Below are 14,926 nucleotides of genomic sequence, written 5' to 3'. Positions count from 1 at the left end.
TTCAGCAATATTCTTTGGGAGACATTTCCTGGTAACATTTCCGTCCACGTATTGAAACGGTTGTAACATGATTCTTACATGAAACTCTCAACATTTAAGAAAACTGCATGTTGATATCTACTTGTGATCGTTGAGAAAGCACCAACGCCATTTTGCTATCATTTCCAGTGGTAAAGATACTGTGTTCATTACAAATATTTAAAGAACAGGTCCACCACAACATAACGTTGAATTTAATAAGTACAGGAAATTGTTAATACTGAAAATATCACCAAAATCTGTTTTGGATTAGAATGGTTCGTCATCTATTGGTTGATCCCTAAACATGCATCTATATTACAGGGATTTATATTGCCTCTTACAAAGTCTGGTACCAGCAAATTTAATCAGCTTTCCACTGATGAAATATCAATATATCAATACTGTCTTTGACCTCAACAATTTGGAGAACAAAATCTTCAATCAGTGCGAATTTGCTTTGAAAATTGACTTTGTTTTCAATTACTAGTAAGCTAATCTTAAAAAATTAAAGATTATTAATAAAGTCCACAATTTCAACTTGGTTTTGACATACTCAGATGCAGGAAAATAGGAGAATGTCTTAACAAAAGAATTTTTTGAAATAGTTTGAACAAAGCCATATCATTAGAGTATTAATTATGACTATCATTCATAACAACCCCATCCGTCATTCTATCCCTTAAAATACATGTATATCATTCACAACCAATATATACTCTAGCATACATATAAAGTCTTGTGCTTTAGGTGAGAGACTTTTGTGACTCTTGCTCATCCCCAAAACCTCTTTCTCACGTATGTATCACAGCCTATCTCATATACAGCCTGCAATCTCTTGCTGAGTCAAAGAAAATCTCACGCAAGGCTTGTCTTTGAACTTAGCAGCTCTGCTCTAGAAATGTAACCAAGGTACCAATGTAAATTTTCTCTATATAATATGTCATATCATTGCTCAAAAATATCCCTGTAGTAATTGAAGATCTTTTTACAGCAAAGGGATATTTTTTATTTAGGCCTACCTATGTTTGATTTATATTGTACAAGAATAAATTCTAAATTTCTTCCTGATGTATCATATGATTGTCACTTCAAATGATAAATTAATATGAAATAAAATTCATGAGCTCCATGATGGTTAACAACCAAAACTACTTATAGATTTTTACCCAGCAAAAAGGGGCAGGTTGAATATCGTAGCTCATCAATAACTTGATTGCAAACTATTGTTATTCAGAGCAGTACATGGAGCAAAAATCCCCCACTCTTTTCATAGAAGAGATAAAAAGAACAATGAATACCATATAACAATGCAATAAAGTACTGCATTACACTAGACTATCCCCATACCTAGACAAGAATGTGAACAGTGAAATAATGAGGGAAGATGAAGAAGGGTTAAAATAAAGGAGAAATCAAATGCTAAATACTTATAAAATTCCATAATTTCCAATTCCATATTTAATACTTTATTTCTATAATGGATCATCAGACTTTGATCGAAGTTATTTATCTGATGAAGCTTAATGATACATTCAACGTTCAATACCCGTCTTTGACAATCAAAACACAAAAGCGTATCTTATTGCGCAATACATTCGACATAGGGTATTCCCAATATTAGTCTTGCACCAGACTAAGTTAATATTTTCCATATTTTCCTGGATAACTTCTAACATATTTGCAAAGTAGACACTAATGCAATGCAGCAAAATCACTTTGATCAGTAATGGTTGTGAATTGAAGGAAACGCACAAGAGCTGTATCAAAAATATATTTTGATGGGGGAAAGAATTCATCAGGGCTTTATACTAATAACAACTACGAAAGGTTCCAGATCCCCAGGTCTTTTCAATTGCTTATTGACAATGTAAACATAACATCTTTTACTGACCTTACAAGGCACCTTGATCTCGGTGATGCCATGAACAGGGCAAGGGGTGGGGGGAACACCCACCTCCTTCACGAAAATAATATCTTTGAAACTTTTCTGTCTTTTCAATATATTATAATCATCATTATTCAATTTTCCCCTTTTCAAGTATCCCTCTTGAAAAAATCTAAGGAAAGAAATCTTAGTGCAGTTTGAGTGTTGGGGGGGGGGGCTGTTACACCCACAAATGTAATAACTCCCACAAATGTAATAACTCCCACAAATGTAATAACTCCCACAAATGTAATAACTCCCACAAATGTAATAACTCCCACAAATGTAATAACGCCCACAAACGTAATAATGCCCACAAACGTAATAATGCCTACAAATGTAATAATGCCCACAAATGTAACAACACTTTACCCACAAATGTAATAATTTAACCAACAAATGTTATAACGAACTTAGCACAGACTCAAATTTGACACTTTGACACTATTCTAAATATACCATACATGCAAACTTTGATAATGATTGGATGATGAGCCCTGTCAAGTTACCATAATGACAGGCAAAGTCACCGTAATCAGAAATCCTAAATAGGCCCTGATCTAGGTTCCAGTGCATATTACTTGATAGTTAATATATATATATATATATCTTTCTACATCTGCGTTTAAGGTTTCAAAGATACTGAATTGGTGGCATATGATTGATGGCATGTTTTATAAATCAAGGCAGAGTCACTGTAATCAGAAATACTTCATGAAAATAAGTCCTGGGGCCCGTTTCATAAAGGACTTGCAACTGTTGTAACTTTGCCATTATGGCAACTACCATGGTAACCTTGATTCTGATTGGCTGATGAGCCCTGTTACCATGGCAGTTGCTATAATGGCAAAGTTACAACAGTTGCAAGTCTTTTATGAAACGGTGCCCTGATCCATGTTCCATTGCATAAAACTATGTTAAGATTTTAAAAAAATATATGTAACTATTTCAAAGGTACTGAAATAGTGGCATATGATTGATGACATGTTTTATAAATTAAAACCTAGAATCCTGTCTTGCACTGCTGCAAGGACGGAGTCAAATGAAATTAATTTTGTTCATTGTGTTTTCCAGATGTTAATTAATTTTCCAATAAATCAAATTCTTATTATCTTTCTCATATGAGAAAAAATAAGTTCAGGTTCTGTCATGTGCTTCCTATCGATCAAAACAATAGATTATCATTTCATTGTGGGGAAAACCACATATAAAATGCCCAACATAGTTCATCAATATCAAATAAAAAGGAATTCAGGAACTTGTCCCTTGATCTCAAGATAAAGAATAACAGTGACTTTGTTACTTTAAGCTTTCAAATAATCACATTTCAATCGCCCTTATCTAATAGTACCAACTATCATACATCTTTAATATTAAACTATAATTAATAAACAACAATATTTATTTAATTATATTTCAACATGGATTTAACCGGGCATGGTGGCTCAGTGGTAGAGTGTCCGCCTCATGAACGAGAGGTCGTTGGTTCAATCCTCGGCCGAGTCATACCAAAGACTTATAAAAATGGGACCTTCTGCCTTCTTGCTAGGCGCTCAGCATTTAGATCGGAGAAGGGTAATAATAACATTATGTTGTTATTATCATTGCATAAAACTTGTTAAGATTTAAAAAACTTTGTACATGTAACTGTTTCAAAGGTACTAAATTAATGGCATGTTTTAGAAGTCAAAACCTAGAATCCTGTCTCGTACTGCTGCAAGGATGGAGTCAAATGAAATTTAGTTCAATTGATGTTTGAAATAAATTCAATTCTTATCTTTTTCGTGAGAAATAATAAATTCAGGTTAGCTGTCACATGCTTCCTATCGATCAAAACAAGAGATTATCATTTTATTGTGGGGAAAAATACAAATTGTCCAACATAGTTCGTCAATATTAAACAAGTGGAACGCCTCTGGCAGTCTCGCCTGCATTACGCAATTCGATATAGCAGCAGTGCTTCCTTTGAAAAACAGCTAATGTATAATTATTCACAGAAGAAAACACTAATATGATAACAAAATATCATGTCCATTGACCCAAAATGATCTTTGACCATGATCATGTGACCTAAGACATGTGCAAAACAATCATTCATACTTGATTACCCTTATGTCGATGTTTCATGAGCAAGTACCATAAACTTCCTAAGTTATGATGCCAATTCAACACATACTCCCAACAAGGCCAGAGTTCATTGACCTTTAAATGACCTTTGATCTTGGCCATGTTCCTGAAACACACACAGGGTATTCAGGGATACATTACTGCTCTTATGTCCAAGTTTCATGACCTAAATCCATAGACTTTTAAAGTTATGACAATTCCACAAATACCCCCAACATTACCAAAGTTTGCTGACCCTAAAAGACCTTTGACCTTGATCATGTGACCTGAATCTAGCACAAGATGTTCAAGGATACTCAATTGCTCTTATGTCCAAGTTTCATGAACTAGATCCATAAACTTTCAAAGATATGATGGCCATTCCTCAAATACCCCCAATATGGCCAAAGTTCATTGACCCTAAGTGACCTTGATCATGTGACCTGAAACTCGCGCATGATATTCAGAAACACATGGTCACTCTTATGTCCAAGTTTCATGAACTAGATCCATAAACTTTTAAAGTTATGATGACAATGCCTCAAATAGCCCCAACATGGTCAAAGTTTGTTGACCCTAAGTGACCTTTGACCTTAATCATGTGACGTGAAACTCAGGCAGGATATTCAGTGATATACTATTACCCTTATGTCTAAGTTTTATGAACTAGGTCCATATACTTTTGAAGTTATAACATTTCAAAAACTTAACCTTGGTTAAGATTTCGATATTGATTCCCCCAACATGGCCTAAGTTCATTGACCCTAAATGACCTTTGACCTTGGTCATGTGACCTGAAACTCCGGCAGGATGTTCAGTAATACTTCATTACCCTTATGTCCAAGTTTCATGAACTAGGTCCATATACTTTCTAAGTTATGATGACATTTAAAAAACTTAACCTTTGGTTAAGATTTCAATGTTGACGACGCCGCCGTCGGAAAAGCGGCGCCTATAGTCTCGCTCTGCTATGCAGACGAGACAATAAAAAAGGAGTTCAGTAAACCTCTCTCTTGAAAGATAGAGGCCTCTTCTAATGATTTCGTTTCTTTAGGCCTTAAAATAATCATATTTCAATCGCTCCTAATTAGCACAAACAATCATGCATCTCATCACTTAATACTAAACTACAGTGCGTCCCAAAAAAAACTATACACTTTTGAAATGGCTGCCAAATAAAAAATATAACATTTTGGGGAAAAAGACTTACATATATAGAAAGCCAATAAAGTCAACTTTCAAATGACACCAAAAAATTGGAAAACTGTTCATGCTTGAGCGAGCACTGCCCACTGAAACAAAGGGTATGAAATTTAGGGTGGGCTGGAATTAGCCTTCCAATTTATGTCAGTTTTTAAGAGGCAAATCCTTTCGAACTTGCAAAGTTAAGGGCGTTGTGATAAATTAATGATCAACCGTGACCAGTTTTGGTTGCTTATGCAAATTTCATAAATTATTAAATTGAACTTTAATGCATGAGTGAACACAAATTACACTTTTGGGGCAGCATTTCAACTTTATCATTTGGATCTCTTTTTGGGCAGCATTTCAAGTTTATCATGTGGATCTCCGCAGTGTGTTCATGATGGGAGTCGGGAGAATAGGGGATGAGATAGGACTTAAGTGGGAGAAGTAGGTTGATGGAATAAGGGTCAACAGAACATTCAGCCCCCACCCCCTCTCTCTTTCCCGCCCTCCCCTCCTGTTGAGAGACTGATGGCTATTGTCATGTACGCGTGAAGTCCAGAGCGGAATGTTGATTTAATGATTAATTCTGAATTGGGGCATCAACTTTTTCCTTTCAATCATTTCATCAACAATTTATCAGTAAATCAACTCATTCAATGTGCAATGTGATCAATCAAACATTCAGTTTTTTTTTCAATAAATTATTTCCTTAATCATCGTAATCATTAAATTTCTTAGTAATAATTCAATAAAAAAGTGACCATCAGCCATCGGTCACTTGGCAGCTTAGTTTTGAATAGGCTACAATCCAGGAAGTGAGACAGAGAGGGGGGCTGGGAAATGGAGGTGGAGAGGGGAGGGTACATAATTATGACTTTTAATTTGTAAAAGGACAAAAAGAAGAGGAATGCCCTTTTAACCAAGTCTTAGCATATCTCGCCCTCTTGCTTGTAACAGGTACCATCACATTACTCTGACTCTCACGAACACACTTCTGAGGTCCACAAGATGAATATGCTACACTAAAACTTTAATTCCTGTTCACTCATGCATTAAATTTCAATTTAGTAACTCATGCAATTTGCCTAAGAAACCAAAACTTATCTCACTCATTAATTTAGCTTAGCAAGTTCGCAAGGACTAACCACTCAAAAAAACTGTAAGGCTAATTCCTGCCCAGCCTAGCCGAGCTTAGTGTCCGAGGAGGAGAGAAGCGGGGGGGGGGGGTTGAGATGGAGGGAGGGATTGCTAAATATTCTGTTGACCTTTATCCCATCAACGTACTTCACCCACCTAAGTCATATTACCCCCTCTTCTCCTGACTTTCATAAACGCATTGTTGAGATCCACATGATAAAGACAAAATGCTGCACTAAAAATTGCAATTCACGATCACTCATGCATTAAATTTCAATGTAATAAATTCAATTTAATAACGCATTAAATTTTCAAAAACAACAAACTGATCACAACTGATCTTTAATTCACCAAATAACCCTCAACTTTGCAAGTACCAAACAAAAAACCTGAAAGAAATTGGAAGGCTAATTCCGGCCCACCCTAATTTTCATACCCTTTGTTTCAGTGGGCATTGCTCGCTCAAGCATGAATAGTTTTCCAACTTTTTGGTGTCATTTGAAAGTTGACTTTATTGGCTTTCCATATCTATGAGTTATTTCCCCCAAAGTGCTATATTTTTTATTTGGCAGCCATTTCAAAAGTGTATAGTTTTTTTTGGGACGCACTGTAGTATAATAATTATATAATATTGGCTGGCCTTGAGGGGAACTTCAAATATGTCGCCCGCAACAGAATCATATTGGCCAAAGTCTTTAGACGAGGGAAATATAGTTCTTTTAAGGGCAACATATTTGATGTTTCCCGTAAGAAAAAGCCAGTCAATATCATTATTACCGAAGGCTATACAATGCGTAATTCAAGCTATTATTTGGAACAATTTACATGCCTGTTTGCTTATCACTACTTCTGATTTCAGGTTATTCACAAACTTAGCGAAGTAAGTACCCTTATAATAAGCAATTGTGGCGTAAATAGTTACCTTGCAGTCGCGCATCATGCATGGCATGCAGGTAGTCTCAACAGACACTTTTCTGACTGCCCTACTCCGATAAATGCTGGGTGAAAACCCCCCCCCCCTGCCTATTGTGTCAGGAAGGATTTTTCTGAATTTTGGCCTGCTCCAAAAAGGGTGGAAGCGGGGTAGAAAAACAACTCCACCCCGCTAATACCTGGGTGCACGTTCTGTTAAGACTTGATCAGGGTGTAGTCCGTCCGAAAAGCTTGATATTGCGCAATGCCTTCTACAAAGCGCGTGCCTTATAAGTGCATGGTCAAAAAGAGAGATCGGGTAGTTTGAAAATTTGTTGCCGTTTTGTTAGTATAACAATTTTTATTTAAATTTTTGCTAACCGTCAATTTTCATTTTCAAAACAATCAAACTTTTATATTTCTATTTTGAATATTTTTTAATTGATATTTGGCAAAAACGTGCTGTGAGGCTAGTTTTACACCCTCCTAAAAAAAGTTGTAGGCTAGCCTAAAAAATTCCTGATCGATCGAGCTCGTTGCATGTTGCAGGTTTACCGCAAGCTCAAGACTCGTTGAGGAATTCTATCCCACTTTTTCTACCCATCCTCAGTGTCTATTAAAACGGGGCTAAAGACTACAGTTTACAGGACACTGTTTCATAAAAGTGAACATTACAGAAAGTAAAGTAAAAGAAACTGCTCTGAGGCTTTCCTAAAATCAGGGATTTGGACTGATGGAGAATGACTCGTCAAAAGAATATAAGAGATTGGTAGTGAAATCAAACTTGCAAAACAGGGCCCAGGGGCATCTTTCATAAAAACTTACAATCTATGATAACTTTGCCATCATAATTCATGGAAAATAAAAAACATGCAAAGTTTTATATTGATTGGATGCTAATAAGCCCTGTCAAGTTACCATCATGGCAGGTTAAGTCACCATATTCAGAAATCCTTTATGAAAAATGGCCCTGATCTGGGTTCCATTGCATTAAAACAATTGTAACTGTTTCAAAGGTACTGAATTAGTGGCATATGATTGATGGAATGTTTTGGAAATTAAAACCTAGAATCCTGTCTTGCACTGCTGCATGGATGAAGTTAAATGAAATTCATTTTGTTAAGTGATTTTTACAATAAATTCAATTCTTATTATCTTTCTCGTGAGAAATAATAAATTGAGGTTTTGTCACATGCTTCCTATCGATCAAAACAAGAGATTGTTATTTATTGTGGGGAAAACCACATACAAATTGTCCAACATAGTTCATCAATATCAAATCAAAAAGGAGTTCAGTAAACTTCTCTCTTGAAAGATAGAGGCCTCTTAAAATGATTTCATTACTTTAGGCCTGAAAATAATCATATTTCAATTGCTCCTAATTAGCACAAACTATCATGCATCTCATCTCTTAATACTAAACTAGTTATATAATATTGACTGGCCTTGAGGGGAACATCAAATATGTCGCCCGCAACAGAATCATACTGGCCCGAGTCGTAAGACAAGGGCAATATGGTTCTTTTAAGGGCAATATATTTTATGTTCCCCGAAAGAAAAGCCAGTCAATATTATTATTATTACCTATAAGGCTGTACAATGTGTAATTCAAACTATTATTTGGAACAATTTACATGCCTGTTTGCTTATCACTACTTCTGATTTCAGGTTATTCACAAACTTAGCGAAGTAAGTACCCTTATGATAAGCAATTGTGACGTAAATTGTTGCTTTGCAGTTGCGCATCATGCATGGCATGCAGGTAGCGTCTTAACAGACACTTTTCTGACTGCCCTACCCCGATAAAAGCGGGGCAAAAAATCCCCCTTTCTAATAAGACGTTCCCACTGGGAGAAAAAGCAGGATTGTGTAGGGAAGGATTTTCCAAATTTCGGCCTGCTCCATCGAGGGTGGAAGTAGGGTAGAAAAACAACTCCACCCCGTTAATACTCGAGTGCATGTTCTGTTAAGATGCGATCGGGGTGCAGTCCGTCCGAAAAGCTTGATACTGGGCTATGACTTATAAAAAGCGCACGCCTTCTAAGTCCATGGTCAAAAAGAGAGATTGGGTAGTTTGAAAATATGTTGCCGTTTTGTTAGTATCACAATTTTTATTTAAATTTTTGTTAACCGTCAATTTTCATTTTCAAAACAATCAAACTTTTATATTTTTTATTGATATTTGGCAAAAACGTGCTGTGATGCTAGTTTTACACCCTTCTACAAAAAAAGTTGTAGGCTAGCCTAAAACATACTCGATCGATCGAGCTCGTTGCATGCTGCAGGTTTACCGCAAGCTCAAGACTCGTTGAGGAATTCTATCCCGCTTTTTCTACCCGCCATCTGCCCGGGCAATGTCTATTAAAACGGGGCTAAAGACTGTAGTTTATAGGACACTGTTTCATTAAAGTGAACATTACAGAAAGTAACGTAAAAGAAACTGCTCTGAGGCTCTCCTAAACTCAGGGATTTGGACTGATGGAGAATGACTCGTCACAAGGATATAAGAAATTGGCATTGAAATCAAACTTGAAAATAGGGCCAAAGGGCCTCTTTTAATTTATATAAACTTACAATCTACGATAACATTGCCATTATAATTCATGGAAAATAAAAAAAAAACATGCAAAGTTTGATATTGATTGGATGCTAATAAGCCCTGTCAAATTACCATCATGGCAGGTTAAGTCACCATATTCAGAAATCCTTTATGAAAAATGGCCCTGATCTGGGTTCCATTGCATTAAAACAATTGTAACTGTTTCAAAGGTACTGAATTAGTGGCATATGATTGATGGCATGTTTTAGAAATTAAAACCCAGAATTCTGTCTTGCACTGCTGCATGGATGGAGTTAAATGAAATTCATTTTGTTAAGTGATTTTTACAATAAATTCAATTCTTATTATCTTTCTCGTGAGAAATAATAAATTCAGGTTCTTGCATGTGCTCCCTATCGATCAAAACAAGAGATTGTTATTTCTTTGTGGGGGAAACCATATACAAATGGTACAACATACAACATAGTTCAATCAAAAAGGAGTTCAGTAAAATGCTTTTTTGAAAGATTAAAGGAAAATTAAACCCTTGAAACAGGATAGCTTGTGCAAAAACAAAAAAGTCAAAGAAAAAGATAATTGAAAGCTTGAGAAAAATTGAATGAATAATAAGAAAGTTATGAGCATTTGAAGTTTAGATCACTAAATTGTAAAGTAGATCCTCCCACTGGCAATGCAACAAAGATGTGTGATGTCACATGTGAACAACTATCCCATTACTTTTCTATATATTTCACTTAAAATGCCTCTTTTATCATATCTATCAGTAGATCATATATTATTTCTATAGGAGGGCACCTAATACAGATTTTCAAAAAATACATTATGGATAAAGAGTTTGTATCACCTTAAGAGCAAAAATAGACATTTTCGGGTATTTTATAGTCCATCAAAGGGAAAGTTGTTCACACGTAACATAACAAATATCTGTTGCATTGCCAATGAGAGGATCTCCATAGCATTTGTGATCACAATATTCAAATGCTCATAACTTTCTCATTATTTGTATGATTTTTCTCAAACTTGCTTTAATTTTATTCTTGGATTTTTCTGTTTCCACAAAAGCCAACATGTTCCAAAGGTTTCATTTGCCTTTAAAATGAGGCCAGTCATGCTTACAACATCACGTGCATGTATTTATTCACTGATCATTTATTCCATTCTCATAAAAATAAATATATTAATACAATTATTACAAACACTGTACGTGTATATATAAGCAGTGATACAAAAAAAAATAGGTTTAAGATGGAAAAGGAGAACCTTTGGCTTTGGGAAAGCATGTTATGGCTTTGAAAAATAAAAGTTCTCACAAAATATATAATCAATCATATTAATATCTTAGAACATAGATTATACAACACAAAGTTACAGGGATTTAAAACTAGCACATCAATGATGTGGAGCTCATCCGGCATCTCGCAACGAAATTTAACACAATTTTAATTTCAGCCCAGTTGACACTGTAGTGAACTATATTGGTGACATAAATTGAGGATATAGAATTGAAATTGATGAAAAAATGACATAGGAGCATTTTTTGTGATCTATGAATAAATATCAAATAAATTAAGCATAAATAATTTTCTAGTAAAAATTTCTAAAATCTGTGTAGAACCTTGGTGAACCTCATGTAGCTCTCAGATGGAACAAAAATAATATAAAATCAATCAACAAATAAATAAGTATTTTTTTTGTGAGTTATGAAAATATATGAATATTTAGCATATTTAGTGAGTTTCAAAATTCTGTGTTGAAATTTTTTATCACCACCTAGAGCTATCATATAAAGCAAACAAAATTGAAATTGATCAACAAAGGAAGGAGAAAAATCATTTTTTGTGATTTATGAATAAATTTTGCATAAATTAGCATAAATAATTTTCTAGACAAAATTTCAAAATTTTGTGTACAAGTTTGGTAAACCTCATGCAGCTCTACCAGATGGAGACAAAAAATCAAAATCAATCAACAAAAAAAGAAGAGGCATTTTCTGTGATTTATGAATAAATTTTGCATAAATTAGCATAAATAATTTTCTAATGAAAATTTCAAACTTTTGTTTACAAGTTTGGTGAACCTCTTGAAGTTCTACCAGATGAAAGAAAAAATCAAAATCGGTCAACAATTAAAGAAGAAGCATTTTATGTGAATTTTTAAAGGACAAGTCCACCCCAACAAAAAGTTGATTTGAATAAAAAGAGAAAAATCAGACAAGCATCAAAATCGGATGTAAAATAAGAAAGTTATGACATTTTAAAGTTTCGCTTAATTTCACAAAATAGTTTTATGCACATCCTGATCGGTATGCAAATGAGGAGACTGATGACGTCATCCACTCACTATTTCTTTTGTATTTTATTATGTGAAATATGAAATATTCTAATTTTCTCCTCATTGTCAAGTGAAACAACGATTAATTCCTCCCTGAACACGTGGAATTAGCATTGTTTAATATCATATGGTTCAGTCAAGTTGGTCCGCATTGTCAAATTTGTAAAAAATGAAATATTGTATAATTCAAACAATAAAAAACAAAAGAAATAGTGAGTGATGGACATCATCGACTGACTCATTTGCATGTCACTGAGTTGTGCATATCACTGTTTTGTGAAAAATAAGTGAAAGTTGAAAATGCCATAACTTTCTTATTTTACATCCGATTTTGATGAAATTTTCAGCGTTATGCTAGTTTGATTTTTCTCTATTTATTCAAATCAACATTTTTCTGGGGGGAACTTGTCCTTTCAAAATATGCATAAATTAGCATATTTAATGAGTTTCAAAATTGTGTGTAAGTTCTGAATCCCCCACCTAATGCTATCACATAAAGCAAACAGAATTGAAATCGGACTTGAAATGATGAAGAAGAAGCATTTTGAAATTAAGTCAACAAATAAAAGAGGCATTTTCTGTGATTTATGAATTTCGCATAAATAATCTTCTACTCGAAATTTCAAAATTCTGTGTAGAAGTTTGGTGAATCTCATGAAGCTATACCAGATGGAAGTAAAAAAATCAAAATTGGTCAACAAATAAAAAAGAAGCATTTTATGTGAATTTTTAAAAATATGCAGAAATTAATTTTGCATGAATTAGCATAAAAATTGTTGTCAAAATTTCAAAATTCTGTGTAGAAGTTTGGTGAACCTCATGAAGCTCTACCAGATGGAAGCAAAAAATTCAAAATCAGTCTACAAATAATGAAGCATTTTTGTGAATTTTGAAAATGAACTGAACTATTTATTAAGTCCAAGTTTCATGAACTAGGTCCATATATTTTCTAAGTTATGATGACATTTCAAAAACTTAACCTTAGGTTAAGATTTTGATGTTGATTCCCCCAACATGGTCTAAGTTCATTGACCCTAAATGACCTTTGACCTTGGTCATGTGATTCAAAACTCAGGCAGGATGTTCAGTAATACTTGATTAACCTTACGGCCAAGTTTCATGAACTTGGTCCATATACTTTCTAAGTTATGCTGTCATTTCAAAAACTTAACCTTCGGTTAAAGATTTGGTGTTGACGCCGCCACCGCCGCCGTCGGAAAAGCGGCGCCTATATAGTCTCACTCTGCTTCGCAGGTGAGACAAAAAGGTATTCGTACAATTATTTAGAACATTACACAGTAAGATATTCTATGTCCCAATAATAGCATCAAATTCTACTATATTTTATTTTAATGTGCTTTTAATCTAAATTGAAGTTCTACCAGTCTACTGATTTTTATTTTCAATCACAAAAGTTGATTGGAGGAATATTTTTTGTTTTATTATCAGTAATGAATGTAAAAAGGGAGTAGCCTAGATAGACCAATGGCTTTTTGTTACTCCTTCATATCCCATTCATTACTCTATGTTTTTTCTTGTTATTTTTTTGTCTAAATTGTACACCTGTCATTGATGTTTTTACTACATTGCATTAACTCACTATGTATTGTACCCTGTTTTTTAAGAGATGTGAAATAAATGAATTTGAATTTTTTTTTTCTCATTTTGCTCATTTTATGAAAATGTGAATTAAAAGTATCTTTTTGTTTGAGACTCAAATTACCTAAAAGAATACTGATATAACAATTTTGGATGATTGCAAGCTTTTATTTTGGCGTACTGGCCAAATTAGTTTAAAATCGTCGCCAATCGTACGACTGCTATGACGTCATTACGACTAGACATTACATTCTGTTTTGTTCTGGGATGAAAGCATAGTCACAGATTTGAATATAGGTATTCGAACAATGATTTAGAACATTACACAGTAAGATATTCCATGTCTCAATATAAGCATAAAAATTCTACTATATTTTATTTTAAAACTGGGTCATGCAGTGGCTTGTATGTCAATTGGCAGGCTATTCCAAAGCGTGGAGGCAGCAAGTATGAATTTTTGTTTTGTGAAAGAGAATGTGGAACAACAATTCTTCTTTGGAACTGTGCAGGCTTAAATTGTGTGAAATGATTTTAAGTTTGAGAAATTCTGAAGCTTCACCAATAAATGATTTAAAAACATGCAAAAAATTGAAATGAGATTTCTTTGCCGCAATCGTATTTATCAGTTGAGCTCTCTCCGAAGCGGTGTAGATGAATTGAGCTTTGGCAAATGATGGACAAGTCTTGTACATGTATTTTGGACTCTTTATAACTTAAGAATCGGGTTATCAGGCATTTCAAACAATAAAGCATTACAACAATGTAGCTTACTTTTGATCAGAGCATGTACCACAAATACATGTATGATACTTTCTTGATTAAAGTATTTACAAATGTATCTAAGGTTGTGCATAAGATATGTTGATTTTCAGCCATTTAAGACCTGTGTTTCCATGTTCAAGTTTATATCAAAGTTCCTTCCTTGTCGTATCAGCAGGCCTCGCACTGGAGAATCCAATTACTACGGTCAATTATATTTTTAAAGATCTATGTGAGGTGCAGATGGGCAAAAATGTACTTTGTAACTTTAACAATGATATATTCATGCATACAAACGAATCAATCTATCCCATAAATAGATTCATTTACACAACTCTCTATTCATTTAATCTTGAAAAAAGTGCATCAAATGAAAGCTTTATCTGCTC

This window comes from Lytechinus pictus, chromosome 7 (assembly GCF_037042905.1).
Source record: "Lytechinus pictus isolate F3 Inbred chromosome 7, Lp3.0, whole genome shotgun sequence".
Lineage (NCBI taxonomy): Eukaryota > Metazoa > Echinodermata > Echinoidea > Temnopleuroida > Toxopneustidae > Lytechinus > Lytechinus pictus.
Note: the sequence above shows the minus strand (reverse complement) of the source record.